Genomic DNA, 14342 nt, shown 5'->3' with positions numbered 1-14342 from the left:
ATGGGGTAGTTCTCTTTATTTCTTTTTCAGATGTTTTTTATTAGTGTATAGATGAGCTGAACCAGATGACTCTAATCTTCTTCCATCACTAATGAAAGTCAAACAAACTGCTAAGCTTCAAAATAAAAAGTTTCCACTAAAAAAAAAAAAAAGCAACTGATTTTTCCAGATTGATTTTATAGTCTGAAACTTTACTGAAATTGTTGATTAGTTTTAACAGGCTTTTGGTTGAGTCTGGAATTCTCTAAATACAAAATTATACCATATGTGAATCATGATAATTTTATTTTTTTCTTTCCAATTTTGATGCATTTTATTTATTAATCTTGTCTACTTGCTGAAATTAAAATTTCCAGTACTATGTTGAATAAGTGGTGAGAGTGGACATCCTTGTTTTCTTCCTGATCTTAAAAGATTTTTTTTTCATATTTCAGCATTGAGTATGATGCTAGTTTCAGGTTTCATTATATATAGCCTTTAAAATGTTGAGGTATGTGCATTCTATATCCAATTTCTTGAGGGTTTTAATTATGAACGGACATTTTATTTTGTTAAATGCTTTTTCTGCATCTATTAAGATGACATATGATATTTATCTTTCACTCTATTAATGTGATATATCAAGTTTATTGATTTGAATATGTTACAACCTTTTTGCACTCGAGAGAAAAATCTCACTTGCCATGGCATATAATCTTTTTAATGTGTTCTAGAAATCAGTTAGCTTATATATTTTTTTAACTTAAATTCAATTAGCCAACATAAACTACATCATTAGTTTCAGATGTAGAGTTCAGTAATTCATCAGTTACATATAACATTCAGTGCTCATCACATCGTGTGCCCTCCTTAAAGACCATCACCCAGTTAGCTTATATTTTGTTGAAAATTTTTGCATTTTTTTTCATCAAGATATTGGTCTATAGTTTTCTTTTCTTCTAGTGTCCTTGTTTTGGTAATAGGGTGATGCTGGCCCTGTAAAATGAGTATGGAAGTATTCCCTCCTCTTCAATTTTTTGGAAGACTTTGAGAAGGATTGGCATTTCTTCTTTAAATGTTTGGTAGAATTTACTAGTGAAATGATCTGGAACTGGGATTTTCTGTGTTGGGAAGTTTTTGAATACTGATTCAATTTCCTTATCTTGTTATTGGGCTGTTCAGATTTTTCTATTTATTTGTGATTCAGTCTTTATAGGTTGTAGGTTTTAGGTATTTATCCATTTCTTTGACATTATCTAATTGGTTGGTATATAATTATTCATTGTAGCACTATGATCCTTTGAACATTCATGATATCATTTGTAAAGTTTCCTCTTTCATTTCTGATTTTATTTGAGTCTTCTTTTTTTCTCAGTTCACCTAGATAAATGTGTGTCAATTTTATCTTTTCAAATTATGGGATCTTAGTTTCAGATTGTTCTATTGTTTTGAGGGTTTTTATTTCATTTATTTCTGCTTTGATCTTTGCTTTTCTGTTTCTTCTACTAACTTTGCACTTATTTTGTGCTTCTTTTTCTGGTTCCTTCAAGTGTAAGGCTGAATTGTTTATTGAAGTTATTCCTGTTGTTGTTGTTGTGTTTTTTTTTAATGTATGTATATATCACCATAAATTTTATTTTCAGAACTTCTCTACACAAAAAGGAGGGGGCTGGCTGGGTGGCTCAGTTGGTTACATGTCCAATTCTTGATTTCAGCTCAGGTCATGATCTCAGGGTCATGAGACCAAGCCCTGTGTTGGGCTCCATGTTCATTGGGGAGTCTGCTTGAAATTCTCTCCCTCTCACACTCCTTCTGCCTCTAGCCCCACTTGTGCACAGTCTCTTTCTCTCTCTCCCTCTCTCTCTCTCTCTCAAATAAATAACTAGATCTTTAAAAAAAAAACACTTTATTTTCAGAACTTATTTTGCCACATCCCATAGGTTTTGGGTATATCATATTTCCTTTTTTATTTATTTTTTTATTTTTTGAGATTTTGTTTGTTTGTTTTTGCTTTGATTTCTTTTTTGGCCCATTGGTAATTCAGGAGTGTGTTGTTTTGTTTCCACATTATTTTAAAATTTCCAGTTTAGCTCCTGTTGTTGATCACTAGTTGACACCATTGTGGTCAGAGAAGATACTTGGTAAGATTCTAATTTTAAATTTGCCAAGACTTAAAAAAAAAAAATTGCCAAGACTTGTTTTGCATCCTATCTCATGATGTATCCTGCAGAATGATCTGTGTGCACTTCCGAAAAATGTGTACTGTGCTCCTGTTGGATGGAATGTTCTATAAATACGTTTTAGGTTCATTTGGTCTAATGTATGTTTCAAGTTCAATGTTGCCTTGTTGATTTTCTCTCTGAATGATCTAGCCATTGCTGGAAGTGGACACTAAAGTTCCCTCCTGTTATTGCATTGTTCTGTACTTCTTCCTTTGGATATGTCAATAAATGATTTATATATGTCACAAATATACGGTGTATATCTATATGTTACTAATGTTGGATGAGTGCATATTTATAAATGTTATGCATCATTGATGAATTGACCCAGTTGTCATTATATAATGATGTTATTTGTCTCTTTCTTCACCATTTTCAGTTTGTCTATTTTTGTTTTATAATTACTCCCATTTTATTTTGGTTTCTACATGCATGGGATACTTTTTTTTCCCATTCCTTTACATTGAGCCCCCATATGTCCTTAAATCTGAATGGGGTATCTTGTGTTTTTAACTATCCATCCACTCTTTGCCTTTTGATTGATGAGTTAAATCCATTCATATATAAAGTAATTGTTGATATGTAAGGATTACTGTAACAACCTAATAATAACTTTCTTTTTGCTTTGTACTTCCATTTTGGGTTTCCCCCCTCTTGTTTTTGTTTTTGTTTTTGTTTTTGTTTTACTTATTTGTCAGAGATAGAGAGAGCACAAGCAGGGGGAGCAGCAGGCAGAGGGAGAAGCAGGCTCCCCACTGAGCAAGGAGCCCGACATGGAACTCAATCCCAGAACCCTGGGATCATGACCTGAGCCAAAGGCAGATCCTTAACAGACTGAGCCATCAAGGTGTCCCTCCCTATTTTTGCCTTTTTAAATTGATTTTCTGTGGTATGATTCTCTCTTTCTTCTTCTTTTTTTTTATTAACATAATGTATTATTTGTTTCAGGGGTACAGGTCTATGATTCATCAGTCTTACACAATTCACAGTGCTCACCATAGCACATACCTTCCCCAATGTCCATCACCCAGCCCCCACATTTCTCCCACCCCCCCGCCACTCCAGCAAACCTCAGCTTGTTTCCTGAGATTACGAGTCTTTATGCTTTGTCTCCCCTCTGGTTTTGTCTTGTTTCATTTTTGCCTCCCTTCCCCTATGACCCCCTGTCTTGTTTCTCACAATCCTCACATCATTGACATCATATGATAATTGTCTTCCTCTGATTGACTTATTTCGCTTAGCATAATACCCTCCAGTTCCATCCACGTCATTGCAAATGGCAAGATTTCATTTTTTTGATGGCTGCATAATATTCCATTGTATATATATACCACTTCTTCTTTATCCGTTCATCTGTTGATGGACATCTAGGCTCTTTCCATAGTTTGATTACTGTGGACATTGCTGCTATAAACATTGGGGTGCATGTGCCCCTTTGGATCCCTACATTTGTAACTTTGGGGTAAATACCCAGTAGTGCAATTGCTGGGTCGGAGGGTAGCTCCATTTTCAACTTTTTGAGGAACCTCCATACTGTTTTCCAGAGTGGCTACACCAGCTTGCATTCCCACCAACAATGTAGGAGGGTTCCCCTTTCTCCACATCCTCGTCAACATCTGTCATTTCCTGACTTGTTAATTTTAGCCATTCTGACTGGTGTGAGGTGGTATCTCATTGTGGTTTTGATTTGAATGTCCCTGATGCCGAGTGATGTTGAGCACTTTTTCATGTGTCTGTTGGCCATTTGGATGTCTTCTTTGCAGAAATGTCTGTTAATGTCATCTGCCCATTTCTTGATTGGATTATTTGTTCTTTGGGTGTTGATTTTTATAGATTTTAGATACTAGCCCTTTATCTGATATGTCATTTGCAAATATCTTCTCCCATTCTGTCGGTTGTCTTTTGGTTCTGTTGACTGTTTCCTTTGCTGTGCAGAAGCTTTGTATCTTGATGAAGTCCCAATAGTTCATTTTTGCCCTTGCTTACCTTGCCTTTGGCGATATGTCTAGGAAGAAATTGCTGTGGCTGAGGTCGAAGAGGTTGTTGCCTGTGTTCTCCTCAAGGATTTTGATGGATACCTGTCTCACACTGAGTTCTATTGTACATTTTGAGTCTTTTTGTGTGTGTGGTGTAAGAGAATGGTCCAATTTCATTCTTCTGCATGTGGCTGTCCAATTTTTCCAACACCATTTGTCTTTTTTCCATTGGACATTCATTCTTGCTTTCTCAAAGATTAGTTGAGCATAGAGTTGAGAGCTCATTTCTGGGATCTCTATTCTGTTCCATTGATCTATGTGTCTCTTTTGTGCCAGTACCATACTGTCTTGATGATGACAGCTTTGTAATAGAACTTGAACTCTGGAATTGTGATGCCACCAGCTTTGCTTTTCTTTTTCAACCTTCCTTTGGCTATTCAGGGGCTTTTCTGTTTCCATAAAAATTTTAGGATTATTTGTTCCATTTCTTTGAAAAAAGTTGATGGTATTTTGATAGGGATTGCATTAAATATGTAGATTGATCTAGGTAGCATAGGCATTTTCACGAAATTTGTTCTTCCAACCCGTGAGTGCGGAATGCTTTTCCATTTTGTTGTGTCTTCCTCAATTTCTTTCATGAGTATTCTAAAGTTTTCTGAGTACAGATTCTTTGCCTCTTTTTTTTTTTTTTTTTTTAAAGATTTTATTTATTTATTTGAGACAGAGAGAATGAGAGAGAGAGCACATGAGAAGGGGGAGGGTCAGAGGGAGAAGCAGGCTCCCTGCCGAGCAGGGAGCCCGATGCGGGACTCGATCCAGGGACTCCAGGATCATGACCTGAGCCGAAGGCAGTCGCTTAACCAACTGAGCCACCCAGGCGCCCACAGATTCTTTGCCTCTTTAGTTAGATTTATTCCTAAGTATCTTATGATTTTGGGTGCAATTATAAATGAGATCAACTCCTTAATTTCTCTTTCTTCTGTCTCATTTTTGGTGTATAGAAATGCAACTGATTGCTGTGCATTGATTTTATATCTTGCCACTTTACTGAATTCCTGTACGATTTCTAGCAGTTTTGGGGTGGGGTCTTTTGGGTTTTCCACATAAAGTGTCATATCATCTGCAAAGAGTGAGAGTTTCACTTCTTCTTTGCCAATTCGGATGCCTTTTATTTCTTTTTCTTGTCTGACTGCTGAGGCTAAGACTTCTAGTACTATGTTGAATAGCAGTGGTGATATTGGACATCCCTGCCGTGTTCCTGACCTTAGGAGGAAAGCTCTCAGTTTTTCCCCATTGAGAACGATACTTGCTGTGGGTTTTTCATAGATGGCTTTTATGATATTGAGGTATGTTCCTTCTATCTCCACACTGTGAAGAGTTTTAATCAAGAAAAGATGCTGTACTTTGTCAAATGTTTTTTTCTGAATCCATTGAGGGGATCATATGGTTCTTATACCAATCTTGCAGCCCAGGAATAAATCCCACTTGGTTGTGCTGGATAATCCCTTTAACGTACTGTTGGATCCTATTGGCTAGTATTTTGGTGAGAAGTTTTGCACCCATATTCATCTGGGGTATTGGTCTGTACTTCTCCTTTTTGATTGGGTCTTTGTCTGGTTTTGGGATCAAGGTAATGGTGGCCTCATAAAATAAGTTGGGAAGTTTTCCTTCTATTTCTATTTTTTGAAACAGTTTCAGAAGAATAGGTATTAATTCTTCTCTGAATGTTTGGTAGAATTCCCCTGGGAAGCCATCTGGCCCTGGGCTTTTGTTCGTCGGGAAATGTTTGATTACTGCTTCAATTTCCTTACTGGTTATGGGTCTGTTCTGGTTTTCTATTTCTTCCTGGTTCAGTTCTGATAGTTTATACATCTCTAAAAAAACATCCATTTCTTACAGATTGTCTAAATTGTTGGCATATAGTGGCTCATAATATGTTTTTATAATTGTTCATATTTCTCTGGTGTTAGATGTGATCTCTCTTCTTTCATTCATGATTTTGTTGATTTGGGTCCTTTCTCATTTCCTTTTGATAAGTCTGGCCAGGGGTTTATCAATCTTATTAATTCTTTTGAAGAACAAGCTCCTAGTTTCATTGATCTGTTCTACTCTTCTTTTTGTTTCTATTTCATTGATTTCTGCTCTGATCTTTATTATTTCTCTTCTCCTGCTGGGTTTAGGCTTTATTTGCTGTTCTTTCTCCAGCTCCTTTAGGTGTAGGTTTACAGTGTGTATTTGAGACCTTTCTTGTTTCTTGAGAAAGGCTTGCATTGCTATATACTTTCCTCTTAAGACTGCCTTTGCTGCATCCAAAAGATATTCAACAGTTGTGTTTTCATTCTCATTTGTTTCCATGAATTTTTTAAATTCTTCTTTAATTTTCTGGTTGACCCATTCATTCTTTAGTAGGATGCTCTTTAGCCTCCATGTATTTGAGTTCTTTCCAACTTTCCTCTTGTGATTGAGTTTTAGTTTCAAAGCATTGTGGTCCAAAAATATGCAGGGAATGATCCCAATCTTTTGGTACCGGTTGAGACCTGATTTGTGACCTAGGATGTGATCTATTTTGGAGAATGTTCCATGGGCACTAGAGAAGAACGTTTATTCTGTAGCTTTGGAATGGAATGTTCTGAATATATCTGTGAAATCCATCTGGTCCAGTGTGTCATTTAAAGATTTTATTTCCTTGTTGATCTTTTGCTTAGATGATCTGTCCATTTCAGTGAGGGGAGTGTTAAAGTCCCCTACTATTATTGTATTATTGTCAATGTGTTTCTTTGATTTTGTTATTAATTGGCTTATATAATTGGCTGCTCCCATGTTAGGGGCATAGATATTTAAATTTTTAGAACTTCCTGTTGGATAGACCCTTTAATTATGATATACTGTCCTTCCTCATCTCTTATAATAATATTTGGTTTAAAATCTAATTCGTCTGATATAAGAATGTCACCCCAGCTTTCTCTTGATGTCCATTAGCATGGTAAACGGTTTTCCCCCTCCTCACTTTCAATCAGGAGGTGTCTTTGGGTCAAAAATGAGTCTCTTGCAGACAGCACATCGATGGGTCTTGTTTTTTATCCAATCTGATACCCTGTGTCTTTTGATTAGAGCATTTAGCCCATTTCCATTCAGGGTAACTATTGAAAGATATGAATTTAGTGCCATTGTATTGCCTGTAAGGTGACTGTTATTGTATATTGTCTCTGTTCCTTTCTGGTCAATGTTACTTTTAGCCTCTCTCTTGCTTGGAGGACTCCTTTCATTATTTCTTGTAGGGCTTTTTTGGTGTTTGCAAATTCTTTTAGTTTTTGTTTGTCCTGGAAGCTTTTTATCTCTCCTTCTATTTTCAATGACAGCTTAGCTGGATATAGTTTTCTTAGCTGCATATTTTTCTCGTTTAATGCTCTGAATTTATGCCTATCCCTTCTGGCCTGCCAGTGATCTGTGCATAGGTCTGCTGCCAGTCTAATGCTTCTACCATTGTAGGTTACAGATCTCTTCTCCCGAGCTACTTTCAGAATGTTCTCTTTGTCTCTGAGACTTGTAAGTCTTACTATTAGGTGTCGAGGTGTTGACCTATTTTTGTTGATTTTGAGGGTGGTGCTCTGTGCCTCCTGGGTTTTGATGCCTATTTCCTTCCCCAAATTAGGGAAGTTCTCTGCTATAATTTGCTCCAATATACCTTCTGCCTGTCTCTCTCTTTCTTCTTCTTCTGGAATCCCAATTATTCTAATATTGTTTCTCCTTATTGTATTACTTATCTCTCGAATTCTCCCCTCATGATCTAGTAGTTGTTTATCTCTCTTTTTCTGAGCTTCTTTTTTCTCCATCATTTGGTCTTCTAGATGACCAATTCTCTCTTCTGTCTCATTTAACCTAGCAGTTAGGGCCTCCATTTTTTATTTCACCTCGTTAATAGCCCTTTTGATTTTGTCTTGGTTAGATTTTAGCTCTTTTATTTCTTCAGAAAGGGATTCTCTAGTATTTTCTATGCTTTTTCAAGCCCAGCTAGTATCTTTATAATCGTCATTCTGAACTCTAGTTCCAACATCTTACTAATATCTGTATTGATTTTGTCCCTGGTAGTTGGTACTGCTTCTTGTTCTTTTTTTTTTTTTTTTTTTTTTTTTTTTTGAGGTGAGTTTTTATGTCTTGTCATTTTGTCCAGAGGAAAATAGATGAATGAGAGAACAAAATGGTAAAAGGTTAACAACAACCCCAGAAAAATATACATTAAACAAATCAAAAAAGCCCTGAAAACCAGGGTCGGGTGTGGGGGGAGCAAAGGAAAAAAACAAAAGAAAAAGAATATGATCAGGCTGGTGAATAGAACAGAGCCACACACTAGATTTTGGGTGTATTTTGGTCTGTTAGAAGAAATGGCCTCCCAAAATTTTAAAGAAAGTAAAACTAATATATATATACAAAAATAAGGGTAAATACAATGAAGGGCTGGAATTTGATTGTAAAGATGAAAATTTAAAAAAAAAAGATTTTAAAAAAGGAATTGATAAGATAAGATATTGGTGGAAAAAAGAAAGAAAAAAAAAAAAAGAGATAATGTTATCTGGCAGGAGACTAGAACAAAGCCATACACTAGATTTAGGGTATATTTTGGTCTGTTAAAAGAAACCATATCCCAAAATTTTAAAGAAAGAAAAACTTATATATGTACAAAAAATAAGGTTAAATACAATGAAGGGATAAAATAAGAGTGTAAAAATGAAAATTAAAAAAGATTTTAAAAAAGGAATTGGTAAGATAAGATGTTGGTTGAAAAAGGAAAGACAAAAAAATCAAAAAAAGGTAGAAAAAGCCAAAATAAGGAAAATCTAAAAAAATTAACTTTGAAAGACTAAAGAATCATGGGAAAAAAAGCCATGAATTCTATGAGCTGTGTTCCCCTAGTGCTGGAGTTTTGCAGTTATCATTGATCAGTAAACTTGGTCTTGGCTGGATGTTTTTGCTGATCTTCTGGGGGAGGGGCCTGTTGCAATCATTCTCAAATATCTTTGCCTGAGGTGGAATTGCATCTCCTTTGTCATGGGTCAGGCTAAGTAATCTCCTCGGGTTTGATCTTGGTTGCTTTTGTTCCCTGAAAGCTTTCCATACAGTTTTGGAGGAGGAGAATGAAAATGGCAGCCTCCCAATCTCTGACCCCAGAGGAGCTGAGAACTCATGGCCCCACTCCTCAGTGAGCCCTCAGAGAAAAGCAGTCAATCACTCCTCTCTCCCTGGTCTCCAGCCGCACACGGAGCTCACCTGGCCGGTGACTGCGCGTTTGTATCTCTGGCACACGAACCCGTTTGCAGTCTCCAAACCCAGTGGATTCCTGCGGTGCACTTCCGTACTGCTCCTCCTGGAGGAGGAAGGGCAGTCTCCCCGGATCTGCCACTTGTTGGGTCTCTGCTTGAAGAGTAGTGGCCCAACTGTGCCACAGATCATGGTTTATGGAAGCCCTCAACTGAGAGCCCACTCCTCGTCTCTGTCTTTGCAGCCAGCTTCCCCACTCTGATACTTGGGAACTCTACCACACTTGGGCACCCCCGGTCTTTCTGTGACCTGTAGGGTCCTGAGACCACACTGTCCCAGCATGGGTTCCACCCCCGCTTAGCCACTGGAGCAATGTCATTCATCGAAGCAGACTTCTAAAAGTTCTGGTTTTGTTCTCTGCTGCTCTATAACTTGCTGGTAGCTGGCTGATGGATGCTCCCTCCCTCCCACCACCACGGACGATCTTCCCAAATATTGCCTCGGATTCACTTCTCCACATGTCCTACCTTCCAGAAAGTGGTCTTTTTTTCTGTTCATAGAATTGCTGCTATTCTTTTCTTTGATCTCCTATTAAGTTTGTAGGTGTTCAGAATGGTTTGATAACTATCTAGCTGAATTCCTGGGACTAGAAGAAATTTAGGTCTCCTACTCCTCTGCCATCTTGCTCCTCCAATTCTTTCTTCTTTCATTATATTTTGTGCATCTGCTCTGGGTTTTTGCTTTGCTTATTATGAGGCTTACACAAAACACCTTATAGATAAAACAATCCATTTTAAGCTTCTGGCAACTTAACTCACATTGTAAACAAATGTTTTACTCTTTTATGTCCCCCTTTTATATATTTTTGATGCCACTATTTACCCTTTTTTAAAAAGATGTATTTATTTGTTGTAGAGAGAGAGAGAACGAGCATGAGTTGGGGGAGGAGCAGAGGGAGATAATTGCAAGCAGACTCTCTACTGAGTGCAAAACCTGATGCAGGGCTCAATCTCATGACCCTGAGATCATGTCCTGAGCTGGAATTGAGGCAGACACTTAACCAACTGAGCCACCCAGTGACTTGTCAATTTACCCTTCCTATATTGTGTTAGTTAAGAAATTTTGGCAACTATAGTTATATTTAATACCCTTACTTTAACCTTTATACTGTAGTTAATTGTTCAACACACCATTCTATTGCTGAATTAGAGTTTTCTAAATCTGACGGTACATACCTTTACCAGTGTGGTGCATACCTTTGTATGTTTTCGTGTCACTAACATCTTTTATTTCAGCTTGAAGATTCAATTCAGCATTTCTTGTAAGGCAAATCTAGTGACAATGAACTCCATCAACTTTTGTTATTTTAGAATATCTTCATCGAAAATTGATCTTTCAGATAAAATTTTCCAGGTAAAATATTCTTGGTTGTCAATATATTTCTTTCAAAAATTTGAATATGTAAATCTACTGTCTCCTGGTCTCTTTCTAGGGGTTTTTACTGAGAAATATGCCAATAATCTAATGAGTGTTCCTTTGTGGCTTACAATCTTTTTTTTTTTTTTTTTTTTAATCTGTCTAAAGAGATTATACTCTTTTTATCTTTGATTTTTGACAGGCTCATTTTAATGTGCCTTGGAGAAGGTCAATTTACATTGACATTACAGGGTGAATTATTAGTTTTGTATACTTCAGTGTCCAAGACTTTCCCAAGATTTGGCGAGTTCTCACCTATTATTTAAATAAACTTTCTGCCCCTGTATTCCTCCCTTCTCTTCTGTAATCTCAAGCATTTTAATATTTGTAAATGTCATGAAGTCCCATAGATCACATTTTTCATTCCTTTTTGTTGTTGTTCTCCTCCTCACTGGTTTATTTCAACATTCCTGACCTCTAGTCCACTTACTATGTCTTCTATTTCTTCTACTCTGCTGTAGAGGTTCTGCACTGCATTTTTCATTTCATTCATTACATTTTTCCGCTCCAGAATTCCTTTTTTTTTTCATGATTTCTACCTTTTTGTTACATTTTTCAACTTGTTCATGTATATTTTCCTGATTTCATTGACTTGTTTTTCAGTGTTTTCTTGTAGCTCATTGAGCTTCCTCAAAACAACTGTTTTGAATTCTTTATCAACTAGATCCCAAAATACCATGCCTTTGAGTTTGGTCATTGGAGAATCAATATTATCTTTGGTAATGACAGGTTCCCTTGATTCTTCTTGTTTATTGGAGTTGCTACTTTCATATTTCAAGTAGCAGACACCTTCTCAAACCTTTATTACCTGCCTTCAATGGGATATGCTCTTCATTGTTTCTGTTATTTGCAGGTTTTACTTTGATCTTATTTTGATGTACCTGCTCCACATATCTTGCTCTTTCTTGTACCAGAATTCTTAAGCTTTTGTTTCTCTAGTTCTTAAAACTCTTCTGGTTGACTGCCGGAAACCTCTCTTTTGTTTTCCAAAAAGTGGTGTTATAGTTGAAGTTTGTAGTTTCTTCCTTGCCCACAGGTCCTGGTGTTTTGTTTTGTTTTGTTTTATTTTTTTCTGATAGTTCTCTTTTTACCAGACTCACTCTTATCAATGTAGTTCTGAGCACACACAGTAGCTGGTCACAGAATAGGAGCAGATGTAGGTTTTGCAGTCAGGAATTGGAAGTGTTCTTGGGCCTGGTGAAGAGATCCTGGGGTGGTATTCTCTCAAAGGTTCTTAGGACTTTCTGCTGAAGTTCTGAGTACAGTTAGCAGGAGCCACATCACTCTAAAGTCCTTTGATGTACTTAATTTCCTCTTTCTCAGTCTCTTCCCTCCATCCAAGTCATTGAGGTGCCACTTCAGTATTCTGGGTGTTATGAGAGAGAAACTGGTTTCTCCAATGGTGTCCCACACAGCTGTGGGAGCCAGGCACCCACTCACTGCCTTTTTATCCCCCTCCCCAGGAGTGTGGTTTCCATCTGTAGTTCAGCCCCACACTGTGTCATTTTGAGGGAGAGGCAACATTGGCAAAGTTCTTATTGTATTCAATATTGAAATTTTTGCTCTAACGGCATGCTGGTATCTCTTCTCAGGAAGCTTATTCTACAAATTCTTTCTCCCTTATGGGTATCTACCTAGGTCAACACTCTATCAGTTTTCGCCATCTGAAGCAAAAAAATAAAATCAGCATGTTTACTGGCTTTGCTTGTTCCATGGCTCATAATGAGGGAGGACTTTCTGCCTATTTCCATGTGCACAGGTAGCCAAGACTCCTCCTAGATCATTAGGCATATCATACTGGATCCCACCATTCCCACAGAGGCATCTTTGTTTGTGGATAGATGCCTAATTAGTTGTCAAAAAGGGAGACTAAAAGAAAGGTTGTCTAAAATGTGCTGACATCACCACCTGATTTTGGACATGCTTTTCCTTCTTTGGTTAGATGGGGATTTGGGGCTACAGGACAATAATCAGACAGATAAAACATTGCTGGCTTTGGATTTAGAGAAAGGGAACAATGAGCCAATTAATGAAGGTGGCCTCTAGCAGCTGGAAAACATAAGAAAATGGTTTATTCCTTAGAAACTCCCAAAGGAAGCAGCCCTTCCAATAACTTAATTTTAGTTTTGTAAATTCATTTCAAACTTGTGCTTAAAGAACTATAAGAAAATCTTTTCTTATTGTTTAAGCCCTTAAGTTTGTGGTAATTTGTTATAGTAGTAATAGAAAACTAATACAATAACTAAAAATCAATTTTAGTGTAAATAGTTTAAACACACTTGTTAGAAGACAGATTTTTAAATTGGATACAAAAGCCAGACAAAACTACATGGGGTCTATAGAAATCTATAAATATGAAGACAGACTTCCGGTTTCTAGTTCTACATGTAAGAAGCTTGGAAGTGGTCACTACAACCCGGTAAGAGCACACAGCTGAACTGACTGAAAAAAAAACAACTCTTCTTGGACTTATAATGGTGGTGGACATGATGAAAATTGCTGTCCTCAAGATTGGAGACAGGTGAATACAGGAAGTTGAAATTTACATGAGCAGAGACTCACAAGTGGAAACTACTGTGGTAACCAGTTCCCAAATAGGGAAACCTGAACTTTAATTGAACAACAGCTGGAGGCTCAATGCAGACAATTCTGAGAGTTAAAAACATGAGAGAGACCTAGTAATAGAAAGCTCCCCCAACCATATCATGAGATTTACCAGTAGGATCTCAACCAGATTCACACAATAAATATCAGAGAAAAATCCCCTCCTGCTTCTAGCAGGAAGGAAAACAAATTAACCATTTTGGAATAAGCAAGAACACTTTGTTCTTAAAATGGCCTGCCTTCACTGTAAGCTAGTTAACCAGAACATAACCTGCTGGGGTATTACCATAACCAAACTGACTTGAAGGGAATGAAATATTGAATTTTAGCCATCTCTAGCTTTCCACATGAGAGAGGGAAATTATCTAATTTCAGCACCCTCCAGCTATTCTGTCCTATCTAAGGGGAGAGAAAAAAAAAATGAGAGACATTTATACAGTTCATAGTCCACAGATACAGCTTTAATAAAAAACTAAAACCTATTTATAATACTATAGAATGATTTCCAACTTACCACACCTCGCCACCAATTTCTAAGTCTTATTTACAACAGACCTTTAACACGATACATCATGTTTGGCTATGAAGAAATAATTACAAAGAATATCATAAGGCAAAAAACAAAATTTGAAGACACAGAGTAAGCATCAGAACCAGATTTAGTAGAGATGTTTCAAATAGTCAGATTGGGAATTTTAAAACAACTATGACTAACATGCTAAGAACTTTAATGATAATGTAGATAGCATGCAAGAACAGATGAGAAATGTAAATAGAGAGATGGAATTTTTTTTAAATGCCAGAAGCAAACAAAACAAAACAAAACAAA

The sequence above is a fragment of the Phoca vitulina genome, unplaced genomic scaffold, assembly GCF_004348235.1.
Source record: "Phoca vitulina isolate PV1807 unplaced genomic scaffold, GSC_HSeal_1.0 scaffold51, whole genome shotgun sequence".
NCBI lineage: Eukaryota > Metazoa > Chordata > Mammalia > Carnivora > Phocidae > Phoca > Phoca vitulina.
Note: the sequence above shows the minus strand (reverse complement) of the source record.